Source organism: Astatotilapia calliptera, chromosome 23 (genome assembly GCF_964374335.1).
Source record: "Astatotilapia calliptera chromosome 23, fAstCal68.1, whole genome shotgun sequence".
Classification (NCBI taxonomy): Eukaryota; Metazoa; Chordata; class Actinopteri; order Cichliformes; family Cichlidae; genus Astatotilapia; species Astatotilapia calliptera.
In genome coordinates this window covers 37,756,419-37,768,545 of record NC_137443.1, presented here as the reverse complement: position 1 = coordinate 37,768,545, position 12,127 = coordinate 37,756,419, and positions in this window count along the sequence as shown.

Genomic DNA, 12,127 nt, shown 5'->3' with positions numbered 1-12,127 from the left:
TGAAAATTCAGGTATGCAAGTGACAAACTAATGATTTTTTTTTCTGAATCTTGAAGAGTAAATGTTTTCCGCGGTTATTACAATGGAAGGGTCACTACAAATCAAAGTTGATCCAAGTGAGAATTAATTTTTATCCTATGATGAAACAATTGTTTTCTGAAGGAGTGGCCTTTTCTGAAATGACCAGAGCGTTCTCACTCCCGAGGCGTAACATGTCGACGTTTTGTCACGTCCCGCGGCGTTCCTGAGGAACGCGAAAGGAGACCTTCGGCGTTCTTATGGTACGTGGCGGGTTATTGCTGGAATCCAGTGCAATGACGCTCCCGCGGTAGTAGACGTTCCAGCCCTGTATTTCAGCCCTAAACCTAACCTTATCCCTAGCCCTGACCATAACCTTATTCCTGACCTTAACCAGGACTTTAATGATGTTAAATAGCGTGTTTCTAAGCGATTTGAAGAAAAAGAGCGAACATGTGTAGGTTCAGTCCAGACGGTTCTCATATTTCCTCTTTTTCCGAGGTCGTCATTTAGGAACGTGGTGGGTAGCCGAAAACGTAATATGGTGACGATTTGTCACCTAGCGTAAAATGGGTTGATGGGTTGACGCTTTGGGAGTGAGAACGGGTTGAAATGACAATGCAGATGGAGACCCCGAATGGTTTAATGAGTCTGAAAATGGTTGCAATTACATGCGCTGCCCTTCACAATCACCGGATGTCAACACAACTGAGCGTCTGTGGTTGCTTTTGTATCAATGTGTTCGAAAACCATCTAAAAGAGAGAATAACGGTGCTTCAATTGTTCCAGTAGAGTTTCAGAGTCTTTCGCTCAATCATGTATGCCATATGCTGCTAAATAACTTAAGGTTACGATTTGGTCCCTCGTTCCAACTCTCCTTCTCATTTTAGGTATCAGGCACAGCAAACGCAAAAACCTATCCTTACAGATACAATAAAGGGAAACACAATTAACAGCGACTGTCTGAAGACACGTATTAATACTCTCATTACAAGGCAGCTCAAAAGGACACAGTCACAAACACATAAGAATAGGCTTTGCAAGGGCACAGACTCTGCTCAACAAAGCACAGACTCTGCTCAACAAAGAGAGAAATAAAAGCCTGTGACAAACGGATGGACAGCATCTGTTTCTCAGTGTCAGTTGGCAGTCGGGTGCTAATTGCAAATGCCAGAAGACAAAAAAAACCATGGCAAAGGTCTCTAGAAAACTTCTCCTCAGCTCGGTTTATTTTCTTCTTTTCTTCTTTTTTTTCCTTTTTCTTTTCCTTTTCTTTTTTTTCAGGCTCCAGGGGTAAACAAGCAGGAGGTTCAAGCAGCAAGAAAAATCACATTATATATGAAGCGCTTCATGCTATCACTGACATGTGTGTGAGTGAGTGTGTGTGTAATGAATCCTAACTACAGGCTTTTTATTCCCCAATCGCCATCTAATATGTGTCTGACATTGGAGTGTAATGTTAGGGAGCATATATTGAAAGGCTTGTTTGTCAAATCTGGAATTTTTCAACTTATGTACTGAAGCTTTAGAAAACTTGATGAGAATGTGGATGTTTTTGCATCATAGGTGTGTACAGAATTCCAAATCAGTGAAAAACAAATTGAAATAACAGCAAAGTAGTAACGACATCTACCATTATTTCCGCTCTCTGAATCATAGGAGTCTTGGACTTGCTTATGATACTTGATTTTCTGACCTAAATTACATAAATTTGAGAGATAGATAAACTAATAACCTCTAAGCTGATACTCTTTGCTTCCTCTGTGGACACATTGAGACATACTTTCAAAATCTGATCTCATGTTAATAGCTCCCACATTCATTTTGCCTAAATATTGTGCAGTTTATGTGTTCATTATCCTGGATACCCCAGGAGATAAGCGATCATCCACGATACGCTCTGTGTTCATTTGCTGTTTAATTTCATGCAAGCCATTTATCAAGCAGATGTTTTCCAGTGATTTCCAGGATTAAGAACCTGTGGTAATAAATGACAGTTTCTTAAAAAAAAAAAAAAGTAGTGTGGTACATGGGGGGGGAATTGCTGCTGACTATAAGGGTAGATTAATTACAGGTCAAAAGAAAAGTCAAGATCATGACGAAATGCTTTATTAAGACCGATCAGGCATGACAGAGAAACTGGAAACCAGTTTTTGTGTGTTAAAAGTATATTGCGATCATTTCTATACAAGTGTGCAAGAATTGTATGGACCCAGTGGGCTAGTGGCGACAGGGAGGTTTGTTAAATCATTACTATGATATAAATAAAGAGTGATCAGCTGAAACTACTGAACATAATTTATTAAGGTCCAGAGTTTGAGTAATAAATTATTTGGCTATTACCCTGAGATGAAGCTACTTCGGAAAGTGCAGTCCGACAGTGGCAGGAAGTATGACAGGATGACTGCTCAAGATATTGGTGATAGCAGAGATCAAGAAGGCAGAAACTTGGCCAGTAGGAGGTGGCTGGGTAGGAAGAGGGTCACACAAATGACAATCTGAAAGGCAGAATAACAGAAGGGCACTGATATTTAAAGCACATGTTGGAAGCAGGGAGGCACTCGGGCACGACAGAGAAACCACAGGAAATCACAGTATTTGATATCTGAGAAACAGAGTGTACAGTGTATTTTATAGTCTATAAAATTGGTGTAGAAAACGTAAAATTTTCAGGCTGTGTCCCAGTGGAGATTGCATATGAAAAGCAGAACTACACGAGTCTAAACATTGTTGTTTTTTTTTATTAAATAACTATTTTGAGAAAGTTGAAAAACAGATATCTTTCTTTTTCCTCAGTGCAGTGAAAAACTGGATAAGTAAAAGTACTTATTCAGCATCATGCATTAGATTACTGGATCTGAGTATTGATTCAGTAATGTGTGTCACTTCAATGTGGCATGATATAAATTATTCCTATTCTGTTGGGTAGCTTCATCTATGATATTACAATATTGCAATAGCAGATTTAGATTGATAATGACATATCAAATTCCAACCAAAGAATTTATATTGTAGTTTAAAGATCCTTAAACTTGATAATCCAAATCAGTGATCCACTCTAAGCAAGCATTTAATCACAGTAAGCAGTAGGGTCAGTAGTGTGTGTGTGTGTGTGTGTGTGTGGGGGGGGGGGGTTGGGGGCTACTGCAGCCAGTGGAAGGCCCAGAGAGGATAGCCATCTTTCAGTCCTATCCGATTGTTAAGTGATGACGTGACGAATCCTACTTCCGGGCCTAAAATAGTCTGCGTTTAATATGGCTTTTGTGTTGTTAACATGTTTAATGTTTTGTATTTTCTTCTATTTAATCTCAAAAAGCTCCTAAAACAGTCAGTGATCACTGTTGACCTCCCTCGGCTTTTATTACCGCTAATCATTTATTTAAGCTCAGTTTTTAAAACCTTAGGATGTAACTACAGCCCAACCCATGCAGCAGTATATGAATGACTAACCTCTTATTGTGGATGGATTATCTCAGTTGTTCTCCTGGCTGAAGTTTGGTCCTTTTACAGCATCCTGCCATGCGATTACATTTGTTCCTGACCACCGAGAACACTCACGTTAACTTTTATCGAGTGGAAAAAAGGTTAGCTTGTTTATATTATGCTAACATAGCTGTGTCGCTAGCGGTCACGTAGCACATCATTATATACCAGCTAGCCGAACTTCAGTAACCCTACAAACGTCACTGCTGTTTAGTTTTCTGTCTTCATTTATGCTGGAAGTGATAACAGAGCTGTACGTTTGAATTTGTTTCCAAAACCCCGCAGTCAGGACATAGAATAGAATAGAATAGAATTCAACTTTATTGTCATTGCACATGCACAGGTACAGGGCAACGAAATGCAGTTTGCATCCATCCAGAAGTGCTTAGTGATATAGATATATTACAATATATATTAGCAATAATATAGATATGTAAGTACAGTGGGGCAAAAAAGTATTTAGTCAGCCACTGATTGTGCAAGTTCCCCCACCTAAAATGATGACAGAGGTCAGTAATTTGCACCAGAGGTACACTTCAACTGTGAGAGACAGAATGTGAAAAAAAAATCCATGAATTCACATGGTAGGATTTGTAAAGAATTTATTCGTAAATCAGGGTGGAAAATAAGTATTTGGTCAATAACAAAAATACAACTCAATACTTTGTAACATAACCTTTGTTGGCAATAACAGAGGTCAAACGTTTACTATAGGTCTTTACCAGGTTTGCACACACAGTAGCTGGTATTTTGGCCCATTCCTCCATGCAGATCGTCTCGAGAGCAGTGATGTTTTGGGGCTGTCGCCGAGCAACACAGACTTTCAACTCCCGCCACAGATTTTCTATGGGGTTGAGGTCTGGAGACTGGCTAGGCCACTCCAGGACTTTCAAATGCTTCTTACGGAGCCACTCCTTTGTTGCCCGGGCGGTGTGTTTTGGATCATTGTCATGTTGGAAGACCCAGCCTCGTTTCATCTTCAAAGTTCTCACTGATGGAAGGAAGTTTTGGCTCAAAATCTCACGATACATGGCCCCATTCATTCTGTCCTTAACACGGATCAGTCGTCCTGTCCCCTTGGCAGAAAAACAGCCCCATAGCATGATCTTTCCACCCCCCATGCTTCACAGTAGGTATGGTGTTCTTGGGATGCAACTCAGTATCCTTCTTCCTCCAAACACGACGAGTTGAGTTTATACCAAAAAGTTCTACTTTGGTTTCATCTGACCACATGACATTCTCCCAATCCTCTGCTGTATCATCCATGTGCTCTCTGGCAAACTTCAGACAGGCCTGGACATGCACTGACTTCAGCAGCGGAACACGTCTGGCACTGCGGGATTTGATTCCCTGCCGTTGTAGTGTGTTACTGATGGTGACCTTTGTTACTTTGGTCCCAGCTCTCTGCAGGTCATTCACCAGGTCCCCCCGTGTGGTTCTGGGATCTTTGCTCACCGTTCTCATGATCATTTTGACCCCACGGGATGAGATCTTGCATGGAGCCCCAGATCGAGGGAGATTATCAGTGGTCTTGTATGTCTTCCATTTTCTGATGATCACTCCCACAGTTGATTTTTTCACACCAAGCTGCTTGCCTATTGTAGATTCACTCTTCCCAGTCTGGTGCAGGTCTACAATACTTTTCCTGGTGTCCTTCCAAAGCTCTTTGGTCTTGGCCATGGCGGAGTTTGGAGTCTGACTGTTTGAGGCTGTGGACAGGTGTCTTTTATACAGATGATGAGTTCAAACAGGTGCCATTCATACAGGTAACGAGTGGGGGACAGAAAAGCTTCTTACAGAAGACTTTACAGGTCTGTGAGAGCCAGAGATTTTCCTTGTTTGAGGTGACCAAATACTTATTTTCCACCCTAATTTACGAATAAATTCTTTACAAATCCTACCATGTGAATTCATGGATTTTTTTTTTCACATTCTGTCTCTCACAGTTGAAGTGTACCTCTGGTGCAAATTACTGACCTCTGTCATCATTTTAAGTGGGGGAACTTGCACAATCGGTGGCTGACTAAATACTTTTTTGCCCCACTGTATATTACAGAAATGGGTCTATTATGTTATAATGTACACGGTATGAAGTATGTTGTGAATATTCTATAACTATAAGTATGTACAGGCTGTAGTGAGTACAAGCTATGTACAGGATATGGACAGGATATAAATATGAAAAACTATACAGAATATGAAATAAATAACTTTACAGGAATCTGAGATATACAGCTATACAGAAATGGGAACTATGCAAGTTGTAAACAGTTGTAGGGTTAAAAATTATCGTATGTACAGAATGATTGTTTACACAGGGCTATACAGTAGTGCAGTTAAGGTAAGTGAGGGTGTGGATAATTTCTACAGAGGCTATATAAAGTGCTAGTGGTTGTGAGTGGTGGTTCACTCCATGTTATTATTGTGTGTTTGAGGGTACAGTTGTCCATTGTGTGTGTGTGTGTGTATGTTCAGTCCATGAGTTAACGTGGGTCAGATGTCAGGAGGCAGAGTTCAGGAGTCTGACAGCTGTGGGGAAGAAGCTGTTCCGGTACCTGGTGGTCTTAGTCCGGAGGCTCCTGTAGCGCCTCCCAGAGGGCAGGAGGGTGAAGAGTCCATGTGATGGGTGACTGGGGTCTCTGATGATTTTCCCAGCCCTTTTCAGACACCGCTTCCTGTAGATGTCTTTTATGGCAGGAAGTGGTGCTCCGGCGATGCGCTGGGCAGTTTTCACGACCCTCTGCAACGCCTTCCGGTCCGAGGCAGAGCAGTTCCCGTACCAGACTGTTATACAGTTGGTCAGGATGCTCTCGATGGTGCAACGATAGAAGTTCACCAGGATGTCTGAGGACAGGTGGTTCTTCCTCAGAGTCCTCAAGAAGAAGAGGCGCTGGTGAGCCTTCTTGACCAGCTTGGAGCAGTTGGTCGTCCAGGTGAGATCCTCGGAGATGTGGACTCCCAGGAACTTGAAGCTGCTCACACGCTCCACAGCCGTCCCCTTAATGTGGATGGGTGGATGTGGGTCAGCATTCCTCCTGTAGTCCACGATGAGCTCCTTGGTCTTCTCGGTGTTAAGCAGCAGGTTGTTTGTGTCGCACCACTCAGCCAGACGATCCACCTCCTCCCTGTAGGCGGCCTCATCGTTGTCACTGATGAGGCCAATCACCGTGGTGTCATCTGCAAACTTAATGATGGTGTTGGAACCATCAGCAGGTCTGCAGTCGTGGGTGAAGAGGGAGTAGAGGAAAGGGCTCATCACACAGCCTTGTGGTGGACATGCTATATTGCAGAGGTGTGGACTCGAGTCACATGACTTGGACTCGAGTCATTAATTTTATGACTTTAGACTTGACTTGAAAAAAGGTTGTAAGACTTGTGACTTGACTTGGACTTTTACACCAGTGACTTGGGCCTTGAATTGGACTTGAACCTGTTTACTTGAAAAGACTTGATATTTTACCCAAATCTAAAATTTAACATACATATTATATAAAAAGTGTGGACCATTAATTCACTTTATTCATTCATTCATTCTTACCACACTCCGTATGTATGTGAGCGTGAGCTGTAGCACAGCCAATCAAATTAACCAGATTTTTAAAAAAAAAAACAAAAACGCTCGAGCCTAAAATGCTCCCAAGAGTAATTTCTTTCAGCTACATAAACTACGAAGGAGTCAACAAAAAACGAAATGCAACATGCAAAACATGCAAGAAGAGAATTACAGACGGAGATGGAACAACTTCCAACTTTGTCCGACATTTGAAGTTGCATAAAGAACGGTAGGTGCTGCCTTTTTTTGCTACGATGAGATAGCGACTTAGCTAACTTCATCTTATTAGCAAATGTTCTCCGGGCTACGTTGATGATACAGTTTGGCTTTAACAGGTATGATATGTTTGTCATGCTATTTTAAATCCGGTCCTACAAGCGCATCCAAGAATAATACGCAACTTGTTAGCTCAGAATTGTCGGTGAATGGTGAGCAGGGTCCGTTTCAGAAAGTGGGTTCTGTAGCTGTACTCAGGGAAGACAGTTTCTCTCCGTCTCCTCCTCATCATTAACCCCGTAGAGCTACATGTTTATTTTTGTAAGAAAACCAATTACACCCTTATTGTGACTTATTTTGACATTGTTATGTGTTGCCAGACCATGGTTATATTTCATTATGCCAGTAGATAGTGCTCTTGCATTGCTGTGGAACTACGAGAGACTCTAGCAATAGGCTCTGTGCACGCGCAGCTCAGAAATAAATGAGCTCCGTCCTGAGCAAGATGCTAACTTCGGTGTCCTCTCTATTAATCCACAGGTAGGGGAGAGTGAGGTAAGATGAGCCACTTTTTACTCATGTTGCCCTGGATGTGAGAAAAAAATGACACAGAAATAGAATGATAACATATTCCTTTATTTTAGGATGTCTCCTTTCAAATGTAATGATCAGAATCTATGTCTGATGACGCTGCCCAAAATAATGACCTATTAAAAAAAAATGCTCCTTTGGCTCAACTTGCCCCAGATTAGGGGTAAATTGAACCTAGTCAGTGGGTAAACTGAGCCATCTTGGGGCAAACTGACCATGTAGTTTTTAAAATGTAAAACTGATCATATTGTGAAAACAAACCATTTTAACAGTTGTAAACCTGTGAGAACAAACCTGGAAACTGGTGGTTTCTAAACAAACCACCAGTTCAAAACCATTTATTCAAAAGAACTATTCAATATTCCAATGATCAAGGTTGCAGGGGAATATGAACTGTTGCTCCCTCCTTGCAGTTCCTCCAGCCTGTTGAGGTTGAGGTAGCTTCTTCAGCACATCCTTGCGTGGGAAAGATGCCTCATCATTTTCCTTGAACACAAACGTGGGTTTCTTACTGCTAGTGATCCCTCGGATTCTTCTGAGAAATCTGGCACTCACTTCGTTGTCTGCAAACCTGTCAACCAGGCCAATGTAATGGTGGCTCCTGGATTCTGTTACCTGTCGATCACTTTAGCCAGATTGTCAAAGAACTCCCCAACTGTAGTCTTATTGAAGGCTGTAGCTCTTCCCAAAGATGTTGCATACGGCATACGGCATACGACAAGAGAGATGGTGGCATGCCAAAAAATTCTTGAACCATTCTTTACCTAAAAAATGTAATGGTAAAGTAGTAAACTACACAAAATACATTAGTCTGTGCCAACCTACTGAAATGTTGTTGCTTGCACTTCCTACCGGCTAAACCTTTCTCTGTCCAGTTGCTGGGAGTAGGAATGTTGTTTCTGCCTGCCAATTCTAATGCCAGTTCACGGCATTTCTTTGGGGAAATGCCATGGAACTGCTCTGCAAGCTTCTTGATATGCTCTGCTAGCTCCTTCTCCACCTCCTCAGAGAAGACTCTCTTTGCTGAAGCTGTTCCACTATAGCCAACCGATTTGACCTCCTGTGTGTCCCTCTTTTTAATATATCTCCTGAGGGTTGACCTGTCAATTTGTCTTTCTTTAGCCACTGATCTTATGGACTTTCCTCCCTTGACTTCACTCGCTGCCCTTTCAATCTCCTCCAGGGGTGTTGAGCCCCAGCTGGTCTTCCGTCTGTAGGTCCTTGGCATGATATCTTTTCTATAATAGTTAACATATGACAAATACAACAAAAGGGTTCAGTATACTGAACTAAAATACTATTTAATAAGTCAGAGCCTTAAATAAATTTCAGTGCCTTATGGTGGGGTAGGTTGAACCATTGGATCAATTTACCCCATAGCCTTTGGCTCACTTTGCCCCATAGCCACCACTTTGAAAAAAACGGGCTAGCTTAGCAATTTAGGCTAATCTTTAGAAAACTTCTTCAGATGATATTATATTTTAGAAACCCACCAACATGTATAATATATCATTTTAGACACAGATACATTTGTTTTAATATTACAGTCAATTTACCTGATATGCAGAAATTTTACTTTGACAAGCAGAAAAATTTTTTTGTGTAATACAGACTTACCCCTTCTCCAATGTGCTCCTCTTTAATATAGCAGGATGAAAATGATGAGTGCTTCCTGGATTTATGTCACATAACAAAACATGTACACAGTTACCTAGATACAAGGGGTGGTTCAACTTACCCACTGGCTCATCTTACCTCACTCTCCCCTACTGACAAACAAACTTTTATGTTATCGAACTGGTTCTAAATGTCATGTAAGTTGAGTAACAACTATTCGGCTATATTTTGAGATGAGAGTGATGATGTTGTTTTGTGGTATTTTGTTGTAATGAGTATTAGAGTATCATCGGCATAATGTTACGTAGCACTATAAGTATATGCTATGACAGTGGCAACCTGCGGCTTCAGAAAATGTGTTGTAGTGTTAGCCAAGCAGTACTGAGTCCATGTATTAAGGGGAAAGCTTTTCGTTGGTGAAACAACGTTTGCAGTCGTCTGCCGCCATGTTGTGTTGCGTTCAGGGGACGCCATGTTCAAAAGTAATTGCGTATATGGCGCGAATGTGGGGAAGGTGTAAATGTGAGATGGGTTATTTTGGTATGTTGTTATGCTTTAGCCGCGAGTGTTTTGTTTAAGTTGTGAGTATGTAAAGTCATTTTGGATTAGTTTGTATTTATTTTGCTTTTGAGAGAATGCTTTTTGTAACTTTATTTATGTTTATGAACTCTGTTATTTTATGGGAAGAATGCATGGTCTAGTGTGATTTGTATTGTGTATATGCAGAAATAAATGAGCTCCGGCCCGAGCAAGACGCTAACTTCGGTGTCCTCTCTATTAATCCACAGTTTGCTCATATTTGGCTACGCAGTGCTCTCTAGCCTGTGTGCCGCTTGCTGCCGGTCCAGATTCCCCTAGGTCTGGTGCCAGTAACATATGGTCATGTTTAACTTTTGCATGTCTGAGCCAGGGAAAAAAAATTTTGGTTAGAAAATCTGGCCCACCTTAGTGGCTATATACGGCCTTTTTCTTCTGTCATTTATGTCAATACATCAAATAAAATTCTTTGATCTTATGTTATTAGCTGTTGTTTATTTGCAAAGGTCAGTTATTCTTAACAGGGATGCTAAACATTGCTTATTAGAACTGTATGCAGAGTTTTGAGAAAAGTGTTTTAATAAATATTGTTTATATATTTTTCATTTATATTTTTTATTGTCTGAAAACTATGAGAGTTTAAGTGTTAATAGTTATTTAGGATTTTTAGGATCAACTTAAAGTAAAATGCAATTCATGAATGGCTGAAATGGAATTTCTGACATGAGTCTAATATGCTTACCTCTATCAGATTTGAAGAATACCAGATGAAAAAGAGGATCACAAATGAACCTCAACAGCCTTCCATATCACAGTTTATGGACACCTGTGCCGGACAGTACAGCATGACTCATCCACAGCAGAAAGCTATCATGAATGCATTATTAAGTGACTTGATTATTGGTTGCAACCTGCCCCTTTCTATTGTGGAAAACAAGAATTTTTGGCACTTTCTGACGGTAGTTGACAGAAAATACAGCCCGGTATGTCGCAGAACAATTATATCAAAAACAGAGAACCTTGCTGCTGAGAAACGTTCAATGTTAAAAACTCAGTTGAGCGAGACTGATCATGTTTCAGTCACTGTGGACGTTTGGTCAGACCGAAGGATGAGGGGTTTCCTTGGTATCACTGTGCACTGGATACAGAAAGAGACAGAGAGGATGCAGCTAAAATCCAAACTGCTGGCCTTTGACCGCTTCAAAGGATTACACACTGGTGAAAGAATCCGTGAGAAATTTGAAGCTATATGTGATGAATACAACATCAAAGATAAACTAGACTATATTATTAGTGACAATGCTGCCAATATGCGGAAAGCATTCACTGTGTGCTTCCCCACTGAGCAAGCTGAGGAACATGATGATGATGGTGATCATCTTGACGACCCAGAGCTCTGGCATGACTCAACCTTGGAAGATCAGGAAACAGTAGGTGCTGCTATGGCAAAGACACAGCGCCTGCAGTGTTTTGCGCACACACTTCAGCTGGTGGTGAAAGATGGTTTGTCAGAGACCAAAGTGGCATCTCCTTCACTTTCAAAGTTATCTAAGCTCAGCTCTCTACTGCACACAAGCACAACATTCAAAGATGTGTTTGAAGCTGAATTTGGTGAACAGAAAGCGATCCCTGCTGCTGTAATCACAAGATGGAATTCAACACTGAGACAAGTGAAGGCAGTTATCCAATGTGAACATCTAAAACTCTGTGCTGTTCTTGAAATGGCTCGGCACAAGGAGTTATTATTGACAACACGAGAGTGGAACCTGTTGAAGGAGATGGTGGACATCTTGAAGCCTTTTGGAGAAGCAACAGATTTGACACAAGGTGAGAAAAGTCACGATTAGTGCTGTTGTTCCATCCGTGCTGTCCCTCAATCACCACCTTGAGAAACTGAAGCCTCAAGTCCGTTTCCTGAATGGTCTGGTCAGGAGCCTCCAAGCATCTTTGAACAAAAGATTTCTTGGAATCGTTATCCATGTGCGAATGGCTAGAGCAGAAGATGGGATCACTGCCCCCTTTTCAGATCCAGTGTACCTTAAAACAGCTGCTTTGGATCCAGCATTTTCTCTGTTGTGGGTGGAACACCATGTGTTGGGCAGTTGTGACATA